The 22,690-nt window shown below is 43.5% G+C and overlaps 2 long non-coding RNA genes across 5 annotated transcripts in view; one reads left to right on the forward strand and one right to left on the reverse strand.

Moving 5' to 3' along the window:
* Positions 1 to 2,491: 2,491 nt before the first annotated feature.
* The window catches only part of LOC147349584 (uncharacterized), a 33,275-nt gene continuing 13,076 nt past the window's right edge, over positions 2,492 to 22,690 (forward strand). The window contains exons 1-3 of one of the 4 annotated variants that reach the window (XR_015150005.1): positions 2,505 to 2,704; positions 3,270 to 3,386; positions 4,829 to 5,151. This is a non-coding gene — a long non-coding RNA (uncharacterized LOC147349584). Of the gene's footprint in view, positions 2,705 to 3,269; positions 3,387 to 4,828; positions 5,152 to 11,526; positions 12,091 to 22,690 lie in introns of those variants that run through there. The other 3 variants (XR_015150003.1, XR_015150004.1, XR_015150006.1) reach the window with 3 other exon arrangements.
* Positions 19,954 to 22,690, reverse strand: part of LOC147349585 (uncharacterized) — a 38,933-nt gene continuing 36,196 nt past the window's right edge. Inside the window, exon 3 of the long non-coding RNA XR_015150007.1 lies at positions 19,954 to 20,413. This is a non-coding gene — a long non-coding RNA (uncharacterized LOC147349585). The remainder of the gene's footprint in view (positions 20,414 to 22,690) is intronic.

Here is a 22,690-nt window from a genome sequence, read left to right on the forward strand (position 1 = left end):
CTTCTCCAGGCCATTTTTCCCTGGTATGACATTTCAACCCTCAAAAATGTTACCTGTTGATATGAATATCAATTTCATTCTAGCTCACTTTGAACAGAGAAGCAAAAAAATCAGGGGGCCTATGTTTTCTGTTTTCTTCATGGAGAAAAATGAAACTGTTAGAAGAAAAAGTACCTGCAGCTCATGTGCTCCTTCAATCACTAATTGTTGTCAGGGACTTTCTTTTCTTTTTAAGTGTGACCCTTCATTCATAATATAACAAATAACAGAATTAGACGAAAGTAGTTTGCAATGATGGCTTGCTGCTACCTAGAAAATCTGAAACAATGGAAACCACAAAGATGAGGGTGCCAAGCTTTTAAGAATATTTTAGGTTTGCAAGTAATAAGTAGTATGCTTGAAATTTCAACAATATATTTTTATACTGATAAAGAAAGTATTTTCCAAAAGACTTCCAGTGTGGTCACCTCCTGCTGGAAGCCTGGGATGCTGGAATCTGGCCACTTCCTGTCTGTCTTTACAGGACACTGGGCTGCACTCAGGAATTCCTGGATCTCCCCTGGATCCTGACCATCATGTGACCAGAGAAATAGCTAACATTGTTGTCTTGCTTGTTGAAATGTGTAATGACACAGATCCTTTCAGTTTCCTGATGTGGGTGAAGTGTGGAGCCCAGTGATGATTTCTTCAAAAAATGTACATCCTAGCTCCCACACGAGGGTGAGTGCCGGGAGCCAGTGAGGCATTCCACTCGTGACAAAGGTCATGAGGAAGGAAGCTCGGCATATGCAAAGGCGGGATCGAGCCTCAGGAGTCCCCCTGGATATTCTCGAGCATCTACCCCCCAAAAAACCAGAGTCTGCCTACTTTATTGCTTTGTGCTCTCACCTCTGACTTTACTGGGGGCTGTCCCCCACCACCATCTCGCTCTCTCTGTCAAAGAGTTAACTTACAGCTCCAATTAATAAAGTTCCTGGGCAATTAGGAGTGTTTAAATCCAAACCCCTCAGATAGCTCTCTAACTCGCCTGACAAGTTTACCCGGTCTCCTACAGCTATGCATTCGATTGTTTACAGTCTCCCAGCCTCGAGAGGCACAGTAAGCTTAAGATATTCAAACAGCTTAGAGCCTCTCAGAGAGTTAGAAACTGTCAGAATAAAACTAGTAAAAGATTTCACTGATGAGCCAATGCTTGCTGCCAAGTTTTCATGTCCCCTGTATTGTATCCTTGAATACGTATTAATTAATATAGTTTGTATGTATAAAAAATAAGTAGTGGCCTTAGTGTTAGCAACTTTAGACCCTTAAGGTAATAAATTCTTTCCTTTGTTGTAAACCCATTACACATCCGCCCTATAGGAATGCAATTTTATCTAACACCTTCGGAAGATGGCGCCAAACCTTAAAATAATTACTCTTAGAGAAAATAAGTCTTTGTCAAGAGTCATAAAATGTTAATAGGCCTTCTGGCCAGAAGATGATGTAAATCACCTAAACCATTTGTATACGATAAATTTGCAGGAAAGAAACCCTGGTTTTTGATAAGGATCAAAGACTGCTGACTTTGCATCCCCTATTATCCTCTATGTGTAACTTAGGGTATAAAAGCCCCTGTTGAAAATAAAGCTACGGGCCTTGCTCACCAACGCTTGGTCTCCCCATGTCATTCTTCCCCTCAATTTCCAGCTGAGTCTCCATCTGGAGCGCGGAGGTCCTCTGCGACCATTTATTTGCCTGGGCTTCTAAGACCCACTCGAGAAGGTGTCTAAGGTGGGACACCTTCCGCTATTCGAGAGGGTGCCTGCAGCCTCCATGGTCAAAGCTAACCTGGTGTCACAGGTTATATTGATTTTCCGCATAAACCAAGCTACGCAGCTTCGTTTCTCCACTGAATTTTCCTACTGAGCTATCCTCATCCTATTACTCTTTATATCTCTAATTAACATTTGAATAGGTCGCCTAAGCCGTCTCTCCTTCGAATACCCTGGATCAGCCGGGGCTGGACCTCGGCAGGTGAGCCCCCTGTTCAACAGTGAGAACCCTTGCATGTGTGTGACCTGTGTCTCTGGGGAGACCAAGTTTGAACCTGACCAAGTTCTGTCTGCATGGTAGGTTTAGACCTCTCCAAGTCCTATCAACACTGATGATGTTTAGATGAGACTGTGCGCTTTCTGCAATGAGAACATTTAGCCCTGACTGTTCCGTGTGCACTAAAACATGGAGACCCGGGTAGAGACCAGGCCTGGCCTCTGTCTGGGAAACTCCGTGCCTGCGTCTGAGCATCAGTGCTCAGATGTCTGGGCTCTGGGGCTGGGCAGGCTTCTCTGGTGACCGTGCTCTCCTTTGAGTGGGGTTCCATGGCCCTCCCAGGGGTCAGTGCTGCGGTCAGGCTCCTAGTCTTTCTCTCCCAGATTTACCTTCCCTGGGGCTCATGGAGACCCCTCAGGTGGGCTACCTGGTAATCATTCCAATTTTTCAGTACATTCAGGTTGAGTAGGGAGGCAGGTTCACCTGGCGAGTTGATTCCAGGGCACAGGGATCGGGCAAAAAGTCAATGGGCAGCAGGTGAGGTTGCGGCTGTGACCTCCTTCCAGTCTACTCTCTCCTCCGAAGAGAACAGAGCTGCCCCTCGTCTTTCAGCCCAGCTCTCCTGTTTTCTCAGCACCTCAGCGGGACAAGAAAGACAGAGCCTGCCAGAACCAAGGTAGAGTGTTCACCTCTGGCATGAGCTTTCAAAGCAGCAAAAATCACACAGAACCAAAGTGAAAACAGGAGGGGCCTGATTTCTCATGGACAACTGAGGGAAGAGGAGATGGTCCCTGCACTTCTTTCTAGGGTCTCAGTGTCCTGGCTTGTTCACACATTGGGGGTCGGCTGACCACAGCCATGGTGTCCTGACCGAGGGGACATGTGACCCCAGGTGGGGGGACTGGGCACTGTGTGAGTCTCACCCTGTCTGCATGGGTCATAATCACGTGTATGGGGAGACCACATGAGCGCTTCACTTGTGTTTAGGAATTAATGCTTCCCCGTATTCATTTTATACAGGCCTGTGCCTGTCTGCCTCTCTACCCCCGCAAGGTTCACCCTTCCTGGGGCTCCTGGAGACGCCTCAGGTAGATGTGTCTACCTGGTAATTAATCCAATTTTCCAGCATGAGCATGGCGGGAAGGAAGGCAGGTTCACCTGGTGAGTTGATTGCAGGGCACACGGATCAGGCAAAAAGCCAAAGGGCAGCAGGTGAGGTTGCTGCTGTGATCTCATTCCAGTCGACTGTCGCTGCTCAGCAGAGACCAGACCTGCCCCTCATTCTCCCAGCCCTGTGTCTGGCGTGTTTTCTCAACACCTCAGTGGAACAAGAAAGGACCGAGCCTGCCAGAACCAAGGTAGTGTGTTCAACATTATCATGACAGCTGTAAAAACTGTTAATATCACACAGACCCAAAGGGAAAAGAAGAGGACTTCTCTGGGACAGTGTGGGGAGAGGAGACCAACCCTACCTCTTTCTATCATCCCAGGGGGTTACAGGAGCCTACTCGCTTCCGCCTTAGGGGCCCAAACAGCAGAGCCCTGGGGTCCTAACCAAAAGTCATGGGCCCAGGCGCAGGGTCTGGGGATTGTGTGGCTCTCAGCCCATCCACGTGGGTCAGGATCCTGTGTACTCAGAGACCACATACCTGGTCTTTACCTGCAGTGTGTCTTGTCCCCTCTGAGATTCCCAACGTCTGCATTGTGAGTGCTGCCCTGATTAACCTGTGGTCCTTCTTCTTCACCTTGTCGCATTCATAAGAGGTCAGGCACCTTTAAGTGGCTTGCTGCTCTGTGTTCTGCTGAGTGAAAACCTTTGGAGGTGTCATATTAATATCATAACACATCCCATATCCAATTCATAGGGTCACCACTGTCTGGTTCCCCCTACACCAAGCTCAGGTAATGTAATTGTTATTTTGTATTGGAGTGAGTTGCTTTCTGATGTTTTTGTTTGTTTTGGATGTACATGAACTTGATTCAGTTACACAGACATATATCTATTCTTTTATTTTTTCCCTCATATATGTTATTACAATTTTTTCAGTACAGTTTCTTGTTCTATTCAGAAAACTTAATATATTATCAACTTGATATATATTAGTGTGTATATTTTCATCCCAAACTCTCTTCTAACTTTCTTTCGATAATTGGAATTTGGTTTTCTCAGGCTGTGAGTCTGTTTGGTACATTAGTTCACCGGTATGAATTTATATATTCCACCTGCACATGTCACATATTTGTCTCTCTCTCTGACTTCCCTCGCATAGAATTACAATTTCTTGGTTCATCCATGCCACTGCCAATATCAGCATTTCGTTCTGCTTTATGGCTGAGTCGCATTCCAGTGTATAATGTACCACATAGTCTTCATACTTCTGTCAGCGGACACGTTGGTGGATTCTGTCTTGGCTGTTGTAAATAGTGCTGCCCTGAATATCAAGGTGCACGTGTCATTTTGAATGAAGATTTTTTTCCTGAACCTAAGTCCAGGAATGAGATTGCAGGATCATATGATACCTCTACGTTCAGTGTTTCAAGGAACCTCCATGCCGTTTTTCACAGTAGCTTCACCATTTACATTCCCACCAAGATGGTAGGAGGATTCCTTTTTCCATATGTTCTCTACATTATTTATTCTTCGTAGATCTTTTCAATGATGGCCATTGTGACCCGTGTAAGGTGATACCTTATTGGAGTTTTGATTGGCATTGATTTAATGATTATTTATAAGGAGTATCTTTGCATGTGCTTTTATTATTTTACACATTGTGAGTACAGTTTACCTCTTGGCTTCTAGAAACCTGGCCCTGTTTGGAATTCTTTTGCGATGACTTACCCCAGGACATTTCCTGAGGGCAGGTGTCATTTAAAGCCCTAAGGAACTTTGAAGAGCCCTGCACCACCTGTTTTACGGCTTCCCTCTTGGCTCAGTGGTAAGGGATCCACCTACAATGCAGGACACTTGCAGGAGACATGGATTTGATCCCTGGGTGGAAGATCACCTGGAGAAGGAAATGGCAATCGATTCCAGTATTCTTGCCTGGAAAATCCCATGAACAGAGGAGCCTGGCAGGCCACAGTCCATGGAGTTGTAGAGTCAGATACAATTGAGTGACTAAACAACAGCACCTGTTTTAATGTGTACATGTTGATCTGAACCAGCTAATTACTCCCTGCCCCCAGCCACATTTCTTTTTTGGTAAACATCAATTTCTTTTCTTAGTCGGTTAACCGGAGAAGGCAATGGCAACCCACTCCAGCACTCTTGCCTGGAAAATCCCATGGACGGAGGAGCCTGGTAGGCTGTAGTCCATGGGGTCACAAAGAGTCAGACACTTACTGAGTGACTTCACTTTCACTTTCATGCATTGGAGAAGGAAATGGCAACCCACTCCAGTGTTCTTGCCTGAAGAATCCCAGGGACGGGGGAGCCTGGTGGGCTGCCGTCTGTGGGGTCGCACAGAGTCGGACACGACTGAAGCGACTTAGCAGCAGCAGCAGCAGCAGCAGTCAGTTAACCTGTTTCTCTTTTGTAATGAAGTTCATTTGTATCCATTTCTAGATGCCACCAGAAGTGATATCCTGTGATACTTGTCTTTCCCTGTCTCACTTCACTTAGTATGATCACCTCTGGTTTTTTCCCTGTAACTGGAAATGTCATTGTTTCCTCCTTTCTTTCTGAGTTATATTGTGTTGTGTATATGTACCCCATCTTCTGTATCCATTCATCTGTCTTCATACACTTAAGTTGCTTCTGTGTCTTTGCTACTGTACCTAGTGCTGCCATGATTTTGGGGATGCACGTGTCTTTTTTTTTTCAGTTTTTTTTTTTAATAAATTTATTTATTTTAATTAGAAGCTAATTAATGCACGTGTCTTTTTAAATTTTGGTTTCCTCTGGATCTACACCTATGTATGGTATTGCTGGATCACTTGGTACTTCTATGCTTAGTTTTCTAAGAACCACAATACTCTCCCTGGTGGGTGTACTAATTTACACTCCCACCAACAGTGTAGGAGGGTTCCCTTCTCTCCTCAGCCTCTGCAGAATTGACTGTTGTAGGATTTTTGATATGGCCACTTTGATCAATGTGAGGTGATACCTCACTGTATATTTGACTTGCTTTTCTCTAAGAACTCGTGAGGCTGAGCATCTTTTATGTGCTTTATAGCCATCTCTACGCCTTCTTTGGAGAAACGTGCATTTAGACCTTTGGTTGATTTTTTATTGGATTGTTTGTTTTTTGATATTGCACTGTACACATTGTTTGTATGTGTTGGAGATAAACTCCTTGTGGGTATCTTTGTTTACAAGAATTTTTTCCATTCTGAGGGTTGTCTTTTTTCTTTCACTTGTGATTTCCTTTGCTGTGCAATTGCTTTTTAACATTTATTAGGTCTCATTTTGGAGAAGGCAGTGGCACCCCACTCCAGTACTCTTGCCTGGAAAATCCCATGGATGGAGGAGCCTGGTAGGCTGCAATCCATGGGGTCGCTAAGAGTCGGACTCAACTGAGAGACTTCACTTTCACTTTTCACTTTCACGCATTGGAGAAGGAAATGGCAACCCACTCCAGTGTTCTTGCCTGGAGAATCCAAGGAACAGGGGAGCCTGTGGGCTGCCGTCTCTGGGGTCGCACAGAGTTGGACACGACTGAAGTGACTTAGCAGAAGCAGCAGCAGCAGGTCTCATTTGTTTATTTTTCATGATTCTGAGCGATGGATCACAAATGCTGCATTTCATGTCAAAGTGTGTTCTAATTTTTTCTTCAATAGTTTCACATTATCTGTCCTTTTATTTAGATCTTTAATCTATTTGCAGTTTATTTTTGTGTATGGTGTTAGGTTGTAGTCTAATTTCATTCTCATTTTCATGCAAAGGAACCTGCCCCGTGTCCTCCACAATTTCCATTCCCAGAATCAGTGTAGGAGGGTTCCCTGTGCTCTACACCCTCTCCAGCACTTATTGTTTGTAGAATTTCTGCCTATGGCCATTCTGATAAGTGTGAGGTGATAACTCATTGAAGTTTTGATTTGCCTTTCTCTCATATTTAGTGATGTTGACATCTTTTCATGTGTTTTTTTTTTAAACAATGAGAGTTAAACTTACTTATTCAAGTTGGCTTCTTGAATAAATATTCAAAACATCTTCCCTGTTTTGAATATTTTTCCAATGACCTCCCCTAGGACATTTCTTGAGGGCAAGTATTTTTCACTTACAGCCCTGCAGGCCTTGGGAACAGTAAGTGCCCATGAGCAATGGTTTCAAAGTTGTTGTTATGGGAAATGGCCACAAGGTGGCAGCGTGTCTTTATGCCCAATTCTGATTACTGGGGGAACCAGAGCCTTGGGGAAAGTCTGGTTCCTGGACTGTTAGAATGGAAGGTGCCAGAAGAAGCACCTAAGGCTTGTGTACCATTCTTCTTCCTTCCTAACCGCATCCCCTGGACACATCCCAGTTCCTGCAACACCACTCTGGGGAGGGTGCTTTCATAGGTAGATGGCAGGACCCTAAGGAAGGAGGCTGGAGGTGGGAACCTGACCACCAGAAGACAGGAGCCCACAGGCTTTTCAAAGCTCTTTCAGCCCAGAGGCTCCACATCCTTTGGGTGCAGTAGGCGTAGTTTCACAGCAGGGGGGTCCTCCTGGATCTGGAGGTTGTGGGCCCGTGCAGAAAACAGGCTCAACAGGTCCATGGGGCAGGGCTCATTGGCTGGCACACCTCCCAGCTCCGTCAGCCCCATGACAGTCCATCCTTGGGAAACAAGCCTGCCCAGGCTTCAGGAATGTGACAGCAGCCCAGGTCACCAAGGCCTGAGGGGAATAGAGTCAGCATCTTTTGTTGTTTATTCTGTTTTCATCCTGTCATTTGAACGCTCCGCTTTCATTCAAACTTTGTCCCATTTTTTTTCTCATGGTGTATGTATTTTTGATACTGAGTGGCAGGGGCTGTTTGTATATTTTGGAGATGAATTCCGTATGTTCATGTTTCATTCTTTATTTCCTTTGGTATTCAAGTGCTTTTAAAGCTAATCAGCCCCTTTTTATGGTTTGTAGTCTATTGTTCATTATCCTAAGATATGGATCCACAAAGAATTTGCTGTAATATATGTCAAATCATGTGCTGTTTATATTTTTCTCAAGAAGTTCACAAAAAATAAAAGTAGGCATTGTAAAAAAAAAAAAAAAGAATTTCACAGTATCCGTCCTTACATTTAAATATACTTCACTTAAGTCGCCCAGTCGTGTCCAACACTTTGTGACCCCATGAACCGCAGCACGCCAGGCCTCCCTGTCCATCACCAACCCTTGGAGTTTACCCAAACCCATGTCCATAGATACCATCCAACCATCTCATCCTCTGTTGTCCCCTTCTCCTCCTGCCCTCAATCTTTCACAGCATCAGGGTCTTTTCAAATGAGTCAGCTCTTTGTATCAGGTGGCCAAAGTATTGGAGTTTCAGCTTCAACATCAGTCCTTCCAACGAACACCCAGGACTGATCTCCTTTAGGATGGACTGGTTGGATCTCCTTGCAGTCCAAGGGACTCTCAAGAGTCTTCTCCAACCCCACAGTTCAAAAGCATCAATTCTTCTGCGCTCAGCTTTCTTTATAGTCTAAATCTCACATCCATACATGACTACTGGAAAAACCGTAGCCTTGACTAGACAGACCTTTGTTGGTAAAGTAACGTCTCTGCTTTTTAACAATGCTGTCTAGGTTGTTCATAACTTTCCTTCCAAGGAGTAAGTGTCTTTTAATTTCATGGCTTCAGTCACCATCTGCAGTGATTTTGGAGCCCAGAAAAATAAAGTCAGCCACTGTTTCCCCATCTATTTGCCAGCAAGTGATGGGACCAATGCCATGATCTTAGTTTTCTGAATGTTGAGCTTTAAGCCAACTTTTTCACTCTCCTCTTTCACTTTCATCAAGAGGCTCTTTAGTTCTTCTTCACTTTCTGCCATAAGGGTGGTGTCATCTGCATCTCTGAGGTTATTGATATTTCTCCCAGCCATCTTGATTCCAGCTTGTGCTTCATCCAGCCCAGCGTTTCTCATGATGTACTCTGCATGTAAGTTAAATAAGCAGGGTGACAATATGCAGCCTTGACGTACTCCTTTTCCTATTTGGAAACAGTCTGTTGTTCCATGTCCAGTTCTAACTGTTGCCTCCTGACCTGCATACAGGTTTCTCAAGGGGCAGGTCAGGTGGTCTGGTATTCGCATCTGTTTCAGAATTTTTCACAGTTTATTGTGATCCATAAAGCATAGTCCATAAAGCAGAAACAGATGTTTTTCTGGAACTCTTGCTTTTTCCATGATCCAGCGGATGTTCACAATTTGATCTCTGGTTCCTCTGCCTTTTCTAAAACCAGCTTGAACATCAGGAAGTTCACGGTTCACATATTGCTGAAGCCTGGCTTGGAGAATTTTGAGCATTACTTTACTAGCATGTGAGATGAGTGCAATTCTGCGGTAGTTTGAGCATTCTTTGGCATTGCCTTTCTTTGGGATTAGAATGAAAACTGACCTTTTCCAGTCCTGTGGCCACTGCTGAGTTTTCCAAATTTGCTGGCATAATGAGTGCAGCACTTTCACAGCATCATCTTTCAGGATTTGCAATAGCTCACCTGGAATTCCATCACCTCCACTAGCTTTGTTCATAGTGATGCTTTCTAAGGCCCACTTGACTTCACATTCCAGGATGTCTGGCTCTAGGTGAGTGATCACACCATTGTGATTATCCGGGTTGTGAAAACCTTTTTTGTACAGTTCTTCTGTGTATTCTTGCCACCTCTTCTTAAAATCTTCTGCTTCTGTTAGGTCCCTACCATTTCTGTCCTCTATTGAGCCCATCTTTGCATGGAATGTTCCCTTGGTATCTCTAATTTTCTTGAAGAGGTTGCTAGTCTTTCCCATTCTATTGTTTTCCTCTATTTCTTTGCACTGATTGCTGAGGAAGGCTTTCTTATCTCTCCTTGCTATTCTTTGGAACTCTGCATTCAAATGGAAATATCTTTCCTTTTCTCCTTTGCTTTTCACTTCTCTTTTCACAGTTATTTGTAAGGCCTCTTCAGACAGCCATTTTGCTTTTTTGCATTTCTTTTTCTTGGGGATGGTCTTGATCCCTGTCTCCTGTACAATATCACAAACCTCTGTCCATAGTTCATCAGGCACTCTGTTTATCAGATCTAGTCCCTTAAATTTATTTCTCACTTTTACTATATAATCATAAGGGATTTGATTTAGGTCATACCTGAATGGTCTAGTGGTTTTCCCTACTTTCTTCAATTTAAGTCTGAATTTGGCAGTAAGGAGTTCATGATCTGAGCCACAGTCAGCTCCCGGTCTTGTTTTTGCTGACTGTATAGAGTTTCTCCATCTTTGGCTGCAAAGAATATAATCAATCTGACTTCGGTGTTGACCATCTGGTGATGTCCATGTGTAGAGTCTTCTCTTATGTTGTTGGAAGAGGGTGTTTGCTATGACGAATGCATTCTCTTGGCAAAACTCTATCAGCCTTTGCCCTGCTTCATTCTGTACTCCAAGGCCAAATTTGCCTGTTACTCCAGGTGTTTCTTGACTTCCTACTTTTGCATTCTAGTCCCCTATAATGAAAAGGACATCTTCTTTGGGTGTTAGTTCTAAAAGGTCTTGTAGGTCTTCATAGAACCTTCAGTTTCTTCAGCATTACCGGTTGGGGCACAGACTTGGTTTACCGTGATATTGAAGGGTTTGCCTTGGAAACGAACAGAGATCATTCTGTCATTTTTGAGATTGCATCCAAGTATTGCATTTCAGACTTTTTTGTTGACTATGATGGTTATTCCATTTCTTCTAAGGGATTCCTGCCTGCAGTAGTAGATATAATGGTAATCTGAGTTAAATTCACCCATTCCAGTCCATTTTAGTTCGCTGATTCCTAGAATGTCGATGTTCACTCTTGTCATCTCCTGTTTGACTGCTTCCAATTTGCCTTGATTCATGGCCCTAACTTTCCAGATTCCTATTCAATATTGCTCTTTACAGCATCGGACCTTGCTTCTATCACCAGTCACATCCACAACTGGGTGTTGATGTACTTAGATATACAATTTGGAATTTATTTTTGAATATGGTGTCAGGGTGTGTTCTAAGCTTATTCTTATTTTCATGGCTGAAGAAACCTTCAGAGTGTCCTTCATAGTGCCTGTTACCAATTTACATCCCAAGCATCAGTAGAGAAGGGTTCCCTTTGTTACCAAACCCCTCCAACATTTGTTGATTGGAGAGTGTTTGATAAGGGCCATTCCTCCCATTGTGATGTGATACCTCACTGCAGCTTAGACCTTCATTTCTCTATTATTTAGCAATGTTTTGATCTTTTCACGTGATTTTTTTAATATGCTGTGAATTAGCTCTTGAAGTTGGGTTCTTGAAGGCCTTCCCCATTTTGAATTATTTTTCAATGAACACTTTTAGGACGTTTCTCAAGGGCAGGCATTTTTTACTTACAGCCCCTGGATCCTTGCTGCTGCTACTGCTGCTAAGTCACTTCAGTCGTGTCCGACTCTGTGCGACCCCAGAGACGGCAACCCACCAGGCTCCCCCGTCCCTGGGATTCTCCAGGCAAGAACACTGGAGTGGGTTGCCATTTCCTTCTCCAATGCATGAAAATGGAAAGTGAAAGTGAAGTCGCTCAGTCATGTCTGACCCTCAGCGACCCCATGGACTGCAGCCCACCAGGCTTCTCCGTCCATGGAATTTTCCAGGCAAGAGTACTGGAGGGGGTTGCCATTGCCTGGATCCTTATGAATATTTAATACCCAGCAAGCACAGCTCTGCATGGTGTTGTTACAGAAAATGGCCACAAGGCGGCAGCACCTCTCCATGCTACACCCCTTTTTTTTTTTTTCCCCCCGTTATTTCCTTGAAATTTTATGTCGGAATATAGTTGATTTCTGATGTCTTTGTTTCAGGTGTACAGGAACTCGATTCAATTATACATAGCTGTTTATTCTCTTTCAGGTCCTTTTTCACTTTTAGGTGATTACAATGTGTTCAATAAACTTCCCTCTGTTTTTTGGCGGTATCTTCTGGATCATCTGTCTGACACGTATTAATGTGTATATGTTAACTCCAACGTCTTAATTTCTGCTGCCTGTATCTGGAGGTTAGGGGCTCTGCAGAGAGGAAGAATACTCCAGGTCCATTTTGGAGGTACACTTCCTGCCACACGCTCCCAGCTCTCTCGGCTCCAGAACTCTGCAGCCTCAGGACGCAAGCCAATCTGGCTCCAGGGATGTGACACCAGCCCAGGGCACTATTGCCTGGAGGGAATAGAGTTAGCATTTTTCCCCATTTTTTCTGTTTTTAATCTATTATTTGAACTAGAGTATATAGGTGAATCAAAATCTTGTTGGTTTTTTGTTTTGGTTTTCTTTTTCCTTTTCAATGTGCTGCAACTGGTTCACTTCCACATAGATGTATGTTTTGGGGGGGTTCTTTTCCATATAGGTGATTACATTAGTGTTGTGTAAGATTCCTTGTGTTACACAGTGGGTCCTGGAGTCTTACTTTAGAGATAGTTATGTGCATATGTTAGTCTGAAGCAGCTCATTTCTCCCTGCCCCACATTCTTGGTGACTGGAAGTTTCCCTTCTAAGTCTTTGAGGCTGTGTCTCTTTTTGAAAGACGTTGATTTGTATCCATTTTTAGATTACACCTAGAAGTGATATCATGTGATACTGGCATCTCCCTGCCTGCCTGCCTTCTCTTGGAATGACCATGTCGCCTTCCTTTTCTGTGGCTGGACTTGGCGTTATATCCTACTTTCTATGGTGGAGGTATGCTGCACTGTGTACATGTACCCCACCTCCTGTCTCCATTCACGTGCGCTTCTATAGTTAGCTTGCTTCCCTGTCTTGGCTGTCAGCTTTGACTACAAAGACCTTTGTCGGCAAAGTGACGTCTCTGCTTTTTAAAACACTGTCTAGGTTGGTCATAGCTTTCCTCACAAGGAGCAAGTGTAGTCCACCAGGCTCCTCTGTCCAGTGAATTCTCCAGGCAAGAATACTGGAGGGGGCAGACAGTCCCTTCTCCAGGAGAACTTTCTGACCCAGAGATCAAACCCAGGTCTATATTTCTGTATTTCATGTACAAACATATAGATGCGTATTTCATATATGAAAGAATTTTCTCTATTTCATGTTTGAACATATAGGTGCATATTTCATATATGAAAGAATTTTCTGTATCTTATATATGAACATATAGATACATATTTCATGTATGAAAATAGAATTTTCTGTATTTCATATATGAAAATATGTGTGTATTTCAGTATATTTCAGTATATTTCAGTATATCTATATTTCAAATAGAAAATATAGGTGCATACTTCACATGTGAAAATGGAATTTTCTGTATTTCATATGTGAAAATACCACTGCATATTTCACATGAAAATTGAATTTTCTATATTTTATGTGTGAAAATATAGATATTTACATTTGTAGAGTGAACACATTTGCCATTGTTCTTTAGCCAAAAGAATCAAAAATTTACTGTAATTTATAATCATACTAAGTCTTACAACTTGGGCTTAGTAAAATGTGAGTTTTGCCTGGATTTCTAGGGCAGTAGTTCTTAAACTTCAGTGTGCTTCAGAATCACCTGGAGGGCTTGTGAACTCAAATTGTCAGACGGCAGTTCCAGAGCTTTAGATTTAGTAGATTTGCAAATACCAGCCCAGGGACCAGAATGAAAATCATTGTGCCTTTTGAGTAATGCTTTTAAAGACTTAAAATAACTCTTCTAAATCAAGTATACTGTCTTAAATCTTAATACATATGAAAATCTTAATTTGAAACCAGAAGATTTCCAAGTGACTTTTATTTATATGACATTGTGAACTGAAATCAATATGAAGGCATCAAAAATAACATTAAATCAAGTGTTTGTTAGAGAACACTGAAAAAAGAAATTTCAAAAAGCCATATTTTTCTGTAGTTAGATTAATTGGCTTGACTAATTAGTTCGTTGTGAAGCAAATTTTAGGAGACTAAACTACTTTAAATGGTTATTTTAAATCTCATCAAAATTAACTTCTTGATGGATGGAATCTTCTATTTTTAAAAATACCCCAGTTTTTATTTTGCTAACTTTTTTGATTGTTTTTTGTATTTGTAGCTAGCCATCAACAATATTTTTAAACTGAAGTACAGTTGATTTAATTCCTATATTTGTTTTGGGTGTACAACATAGTGATTCGATATTTTTATGGAATATATTTAAAGGTATCACAAAATAATGGCTTTATCTCACTCTGCTGTGTACTATGTCATGGTAGCTTATTTACTTTACAGATAGTAGTGTGCATCTCTTATTCTCCTACCCCTGTCTTGCCCCTCCCACCTCCCTCTCTGCACTGGTGACCATTCTCTGTATCAGTGAGTCCGTTTCTGTTTCAGAGATAAATTATTTGCATCATATATTAGATTCCACACATTAGTGAAATCATATGGTATTTGTCATTGTCTTTCTGACTTACTTAGTAGAATAATCTCTAGGTCCATGTTGCTGAAAATGGCATTATGTTAATATTTTCTATATTTCATATATGAAATTATGTGTGCATATTTCATCTCTGGAGGAAATTTTCTATATTTCATGTGAAAATGAGGTCCATGTATCATATATGAAAGTGGTTGAATTTTCTATATTTCATATATGAAAACAGAGGCACGTATTGAAAAGTAAAATTTTCTATATTTTATATATGAAAGAGCTGCATATTTCACCTATGAAAGTGGTAGAATTTTCAGTATTTCATATATGAACAAGGAAGTGCATATTTCTTTTACTTCGTATATGAAGTATATATTTATATATATACTTGTCTACACTGATTATGTTTGGATGAGACCGTGTGCTTTCTGCGATGAGAACATTTAGACCTGACCTGTACTCTCTGCACTGGGATGTGGGGACCCGGGTGCAGGCCTGGCCTGGCCTCAGTCTGGGAAACTCTGTGCCTGCGTCTGAGCGTCAGTGCTCAGATGTCTGGGCTCTGGGGCCAGGCGGGCTTCTCTGGGAACCATGCTCTCCTCTGAGTGGGCTTCCCTGGCCCTCCAGGGGGTCAGTGCTGTGGTCGGGCTCCTAGTCTCTCCCCTGCCAGATTCACCTTCCCTGGGGCTCCTGGAGACACCTTAGGTGGCTACCTGGTAATCATTCCAATTTTCCAGCACATTCAGGTTGAGTAGGGAGGCAGGTTCACCTGGTGAATTGGTTCCAGGGCACAGGGATCAGGCATAAAGTCAATGGGCAGCAGGTGAGGCTGCTGCTGTGGTCTCCTTCCAGTCGACTCTCTCCTCCTAAGAGAACAGAGCTGCCCCTCGTCTTTCAGCCCAGCTTTCCTGTTTTCTCAGCACCTCAGCGGGACAAGAAAGACAGAGCCTGCCAGAACCAAGGTAGTGTGTTCAACTCAAGCATGAGCTTTCAAAGCAGCAAAAATCACACAGAACCAAAGTGAAAAGAGGAGGACTTCTCTAAAACAATTGAGGGGAGAGGAAACAGACCCTACACTTGTTTCTACCATACCAGGAGTTTACAGAACCCACTCATTTCCACTTTAGGGGTCTAATCAGCAGAGACCTGGTGTCCACACCAAGGGACATGCAACCCCAGGTGCAGGATCTAGGGAGGCGGTGTCACCTTGGAGACTGTAGAAGTGTGTCCCTAGGTGCAGGCTCTGGGGATTGTGTGGCTCTCACCCCATCCACGTGGGTCAGGATCCTGTGTACACAGAGAGCACGTGTCTGCTCTTTACCTGCAGTGTGTCCTGTCTCCTCGGAGATTCCCAACATCTCAATTAAGGGTGTTGCCCTGATTAACCTGTGGTCGTTTTCCTTCTCATCTTGTCACATTCACATGAGGTCAGGCACCTTTGGGTGGGTTGCTGCTCTGTGTTTTGCTGAGTGAAAACCTTTGCTGGTGTTATATTAATATCATAGCATATCACATGCTAATTCATGGAGTCACAACTATCTGGTTTCCCCTAGACCAAGCTAAGGTAATTTAGCTTGTAATTGAATTGTTATTTTATATTGGAGTAGAGTTGATTTCCAGTGTTTAGTTTTAGGTGTTTATGCTTGATTCAATTAGACATGGATGTACATATATTCTTTTTGTTTTTTTCTCATATACATTATTACAGTATGTTCAGGAGAGTTCCATGTTGTATTCAGTAGGTCCTTTTTCATTATCAGCTTGACATATATTCATGTGTATATTTTCATCCCAAACTCTTAAAATTTATCCCTCCCTTCTAACTTTGTTTTGATAATCAGAATTTGGTTTTCTCAGACTGTTTCATACATTAGTTCAATGGTATGAATTTGTATATTCTAACTGTACATGATATCTTAAGATGTTTGTCTTTGACTTACCTCACATAGAATTATAATTTGGTTCATCCATTGCTGCTGCCAATATGATTATTTCGTTCTGTTTTAAGGCTGAGTAGTATTTTAGTGTCGGAGAAGGCGATGGCACCCCACTCCAGTACTCTTGCCCGGAAAATCCCGTGGATGGAGGAGCCTGGTAGGCTACAGTCCATGGGGTCGCTAAGATTTGGACACGACTGAGCGGCTTTGCTTTCACTTTTCACTTTCTTGCATTGGAGAAGGAAATGGCAACCCACTCCAGTGTTCTTGCCTGGAGAATCCCAGAGACGGGGGAGCCTGTGGGCTGCCGTCTATGGGGTCGCACAGAGTCGGACACGACTGAAGCGACTTAGCAGCAGCAGCAGTATTTTAGTGTACAGATGTACAGTGTAGTCTTCGTGTTTGTGTCAGTGGACATTTTGGTGGGTTTTATGTTTGGGCTATTGTAAATAGTGCTGTCCTGAAAATCGAGGTGCACGTGTAATTTTGAATGATGATTTTCTCTGGATCGAAGCCCAGGAATGGGATTGCAGGATCATCTGATACCTCTGTGTTTAATGTTTCAAGGAAGGTTCATGCTGTTTTCTATCATGGTTCAGCAGTTACAGTCCCACCAAGACTGTAGGAAGATTCCATTTTCTGTACTTTCTCTACAGTATTTATTCTTTGTAGATCTTTTCGATGGCCATTGTGACTAGTGTAAGGTTATTGAAGTTTTGATTGGTATTGATTTAAAATTATTAATGTGGAGTATCTTCCCATGTGCTTTTATTATTTTACACCCTGTGAGTACAATTTACCTCTTGAAAGTGGCTTCTTGAAACTTGCCCTGTTTGGAATTCTTTTGCAATGATTTTCCCCAGGACATGTCTTGAGGACGGGTATCATTTAAAGCCCTCTTGGACTTATGACTATTAAGAGCCCTTCAGCACCTGTGTTATGGCTTCCCTGCTGGCTCAGTGATAAAGAATCCACCTGCAGTGCAGGAGACTTGCAGGAGACATGGGTTTGATCCCTGGGTCAGAAAGCTCCCCGATGGAGGAAATGGCAACCCATTCCAATATTCTTGCCTGGGAAATCCCATGGACAGAGGAGCCTGATGGGCTACAGTCCACAGAGTCAGATATGACTGACTAAACAGTAGCACGTTTTAGTGTGTATATATTGATCTGAACCAGTTAATTATTCCCTGCCCGTCCACATTTCTTTTTTAGTAACTGTAAGTTTCTTAGATTCTAAGTCTGTGAATCTGTTTCTCTTTTGTAAAGAAGTTCATTTGCATCCATTTTTAGATTACATCTAGGAGTGATGTATGATACTTGTCCATCTCTGTCTCCCTTACTTCATTTGAAATGATTGCCTTGGCCTTCTTATCTGTGGCTGGACTTGGAATTCTTTCCTACTTCTTTATGGTTGAGAAATATTGCACTGTGTGTATGTACCCCATTGTGTATCCATTCATCTGTAATTTCACCAATTAGCTTCCTTCCCAGACTTGGCTGTTGTACCTTGTGGGGCCAAGATTGCAGGGGTTCCTGTAACTTAAAAAATTTTTATTTTCTCTACATTTATGCCCAGACATGGGATTGCTGGGTCCTGAAGTACTTCTGTGTTATTTTTTAAATGAACCTCCATGTGTTCTCCCTACTGGATGAGCGTATGTACATTGAGATCAACGGTGCAGGAGGGTTTCCTTGTGTCTACACCCTCTATAGCATTTATTCTTTTAAAAATAATTTTATTTATTCATTTATCTTTGGTTGCACTGAGTCTTAGTTGCTGAGCATAGGCTTTCTCTATCTGCAGCAAGCAGGGGCTACTCTCTAGCTTCACTGTGCAGCTTCTCGTTGTGGTGGCTTCTGGTTACAGTATGTGGGCTCTAGAGCACCAGGCTTCAGGAGTTGCATTGCAAGGGCGCAATGGTTGTGGTTCAAGGGCTCTAGAGCACAGGCTCAACAGTTTGGGTCCATGGGCTTAGTTGTCCCACATATGTGGAATCTTCTCAGACCAGGGATCGAACCCGTGTCTCCTGCATTTGCAGGCTGATTCTTAATCACTACACCACCAGGGAAGTCCTAGCATTTATTGTTTAAGGTGTTTTGAAATGGACATTCTGACCAATGTGAGTGCTTAGCTCATTGGGCTTTTGATTTGCATGGCTCCTCCGTCCATGGCATTGTCCAGGCAAGAGTACTGGAATGGGGTGCCATTGCCTTCTCCGAATAATACCTCAGCTGGTAAAGAATCCACCTGCCATGCAGGAGACCTTGGTTCGATTCCTGGGTCAGGAAGATCCCCTGGAGAAAGGATAGGCTACCCACTCCAGTATTCTTGGGCTTCCCTTATGGCTCAGCTGGTAAAGAATCTGCCTGCAATGTGGGAGACCTGGATTTGATCCCTGGGTTGGGGTATCCTGGCCTGGAGAATTCCATGGGCTGTATAGTCCATGGGTTGCAAAGAGTTGGACACGACTGAGCGACTTTCACTTTAGGGCTTCCCTTGTAGCTCGGTTGGTAAAAAGTCTGCCTGTGGTGCAGGAGACCTGGGTTTGATCTCTGGGTCGGGAAGATCCCCTGGAGAAGGAAATGGCAACCCACTCCAGTATTCTTGCCTGGAGAATCCCGTGGACAGAGAAGCCTGGCATGCTACAGTCCATGTGGTCGCAAGAGTCGGACATGATTTAGCGACTAAAGAGAGAGAGAATAATTAGTGATGCTGAGTATCTTTTCATGTGCCTAACTGCAATTTGTAGGCCTTCCTTGAAGAAATATCAATTTAAATCTTTGGCCCATTTTGTTCTTGGGATGTATTTATTTTTGATATTGAGTTGCATGAGTTGTTTGTATGTTTTGGAGATGAATTCCTTGTGGGTGTCATTGTTTGCAAATGTTTCTTCCTGTTCTGAGGGTTGTGCTTGTCTCTCATTTAGGGTTATCCTTTGGTAGGCAAATGGTTTTCAGGTTAATGAGGTCCCATTTTCTGATCTGTGGTTTATTTTTCATTATTCTGAGAGGTAGAGCCACAGCAGACTTGCTGCATTTTATCTCAAATCGTGTCCTATTTACATTTTCTCAAGAATTTCATAGTATCCATCATTATCTTTAGACAGTTATACTATTTGGAGCTTATTTCGTGTGTGGTCTTAGGAGGTTTTCTAACTTAATCCTCATTTTCATGTCTGAAGGAACCCTCACCGTGTCCTCCATTGTGGCCATTACAATTTCCACCCAAACATCAGTAGAGGAGGGTTCCCCTGTCTGCACACCCTCTCCAGCACTTACTGTTAGTAGAGTGTTTGGCAATGGCCATTCTGACCAGTGTGATGGGCTGCCTTGCTGTAGTTTAGATTTGCACTTCTCTAATGTTTAGTGATGCTGACATCATTTCATGTGATTTTTTTTAAAAGAGTATGAGTTAAGCGTACATCTTGACATTGGCTTCTTTAATGCCTACCTGGTTTTGAATTCTTTTTTCATGACCACCCATAAGACATTTCTTGAGGGCATGTGTTTTAATTTTTTATAGCCCCTAGATCCTTGTGCATATTAAATGTCCAGCAACACAGCTCTTCGAAGAAAGGCACTGGCACCCCACTCCAGTACTCTTGCCTGGAAAATCCATGGACGGAGGAGCCTGGTAGGCTGCAGTCCATGGGGTCGCAAAGAGTTGGACACGACTGAGTGACTTCACTTTCACCTTTCACTTTCATGCATTGGAGAAGGAAATGGCAACCCACTCCAGTGTTCTTGCCTGGAGAATCCCAGGGACGGGGGAGCCTGGTGGGCTGCCGTCTCTGGGGTCGCACAGAGTCGGACACGACTGAAATGACTTAGCCGCAGCAGCAGCCCAGCTCTTCATGGTGTTATTATAGGAAGTGGCCACAAGGAAGCAGCACTGTTCCATGTCCAATTCTGGTTCTTCATGCACACTGAGCCTTTGGGAAAGTTGGCGTCCAGGGCTGTAAATAAGAGTAGAATGTGCCTGAGCAAACACCCAAGAACTTGTCTCACTACTTCTTCCCCTTAAGGCTTCACCCCTCCCTTTCAGACTCATCCCAACCTGGGTCTGCTCCCTGCTGAGATGCCAAGGAGGCTGCACTCTCAGGAAGGCAGCTTCAACTGGGGACCCCTGCACCAGGAGACCTGGTGGACAGGTGACTTTACCAAGGTCCCTGTGGCCAGACAGTTGAGGCAACCATCCTTTGGGTGCACTAGGGTCTATGGTCCCAGCCAAGGCAAAACTTGTAGCTAAAACTTGTAGATGTAGTTACTTAAGAGCAGGCTCAATTAAGGGCACCCAGTCTGACTGTCTCAACCCTTCTCCTGCCCAGTCATGGGACTCAAGCCTGGTCAGGTTCCAGATATGGCAAGCGGCCCAAGTCAGGGAGATCAGAGGAAATAAAATAGACCTTACTTTTTTCTTTTCTTTAATCTCATGCCTATACAATGTTGACCTGTATTTGATTTGCAGTTTTGTGCTTGTCAGTGTAAAGGCTCCTGATTCTGTTATGACCTATACATACAGCATATCTTTTCTTTTTTCACTTCTTTGCCATAGAGGTTATTGAACAAAGTTGCTGGGGTCCCCAGTTCAAGGCCCTTTGAAAGTAGTGCAGCCTCTAGGCCCCTCACCAGCGGCTGTGGCCAAGCTTGGGATGAGTCTGCAGAGGAGGGGAGAAGCTTAGAAGTAGTGAGACACAAGCCTTTGAGTGTTTGCTCAAGCATGTTCTACTCTAAATCACAGGCCGGGAAACTCGTTCTCCTTAAGCTCTGGTTGCCACAGGACCAGAGTTGGGCATGAAGAAGTGCTGTCGCCTTGTGGACATTTTCTGTAACTACAACTTGTACACCAGTGCTTTCTGGTACCTCCATTCACAAGGCCACAGTTCAGTTCAGTTCAGTTCAGTCACTGTGTCCGACTCTTTGTGACCCCATGAGTTGCAGCACACCAGGCCTCCCCGTCCATCACCAACTCCCGGAGTTCACTCAAACTCACGACCATCGAGTCAGTGATGCCATCCAGCCATCTCATCTTCTGTCGTCCCCTTCTCCTCCTGCCCCCAATCCCTCCCAGCATCAGTCTTTTCCAATGAGTCAACTCTTCACATGAGGTGGCCAAAGTACTGGAGTTTCAGCTTTAGCATCAGTCCTTCCAAAGAACACCCAGGACTGATCTCCTTCAGGATGGACTGGTTGGATCTCCTTGCAGTCCAAGGGACTCTCAAGAGTCTTCTCCAACACCACAGTTCAAAAGCATCAATTCTTCGGTGCTCAGCTTTCTTCACAGTCCAACTCTCACATCCATACATGACCACAGGAAAAACCAAAGCCTTGACTAGACGGACCTTTGTTGGCAAAGTAATGTCTCTGCTTTTCAATATACTATCTAGGTTGGTCATAACTTTCCTTCCAAGGAGTAAGCGTCTTTTAATTTCATGGCTGCAATCTCCATCTGCAGTGATTTTGGAGCCCCAATAAATAAAGTCTGACACTGTTTCCACTGTTTCCCCATCTATTTGCCATGAAGTGATGGGACCAGTGCCATGATCTTCGTTTTCTGAATGTGGAGCTTTAAGCCAACTTTTTCACTCTCTTCTTTTACTTTCATCAAGAGGCTTTTTAGTTCCTCTTCACTTTCTGCCATAAGGGTGGTGTAATCTGCATATCTGAGGTTATTGATATTTCTCCCGGCAATCTTGATTCCAGCTTGTGCTTCTTCCAGCCCAGCGTTTCTCATGATGTACTCTGCATACAAGTTAAATAAGCAGGGTGACAATATACAGCCTTGACGAACTCCTTTTCCTATTTGGAACCAGTCTGTTGTTCCATGTCCAATTCTAACTGTTGCTTCCTGACCTGCATACAGGTTTCTCAAGAGGCAGGTCAGGTGGTTTGGTATTCCCATCTCTTTCAGAATTTTCCACAGTTGATTGTGATCCACACAGTCAAAGGCTTTGGCACAGTCAATAAAGCAGAGGTAGTACTGGGGTCCAGTCCCGGTTGGATCCAGGGATTCCCTCAGGAGAACGGCATTGGCAAAAAGAATAGCAAAGCAGAGATTTTAGAGGCTCATTAATAACTGGTTTACGTGGGAAATCAATAAAGTTCATGACACCGAACTTGCTCTGACTACGGAGGCCACAGGCACCCTCTTGAATAGCGGAAGGTGCCCCACCTTGGGCGCCTTCTCGAGTGGGTCTTAGAAGCCCAGGCAAATAAGTAGTCCCAGAGGACCC

The sequence above is a fragment of the Bos grunniens genome, chromosome 21 (genome assembly GCF_055505025.1).
Source record: "Bos grunniens cultivar Pamir isolate PY7600 chromosome 21, Bosgru_T2T1.0, whole genome shotgun sequence".
Classification (NCBI taxonomy): domain Eukaryota; kingdom Metazoa; phylum Chordata; class Mammalia; order Artiodactyla; family Bovidae; genus Bos; species Bos grunniens.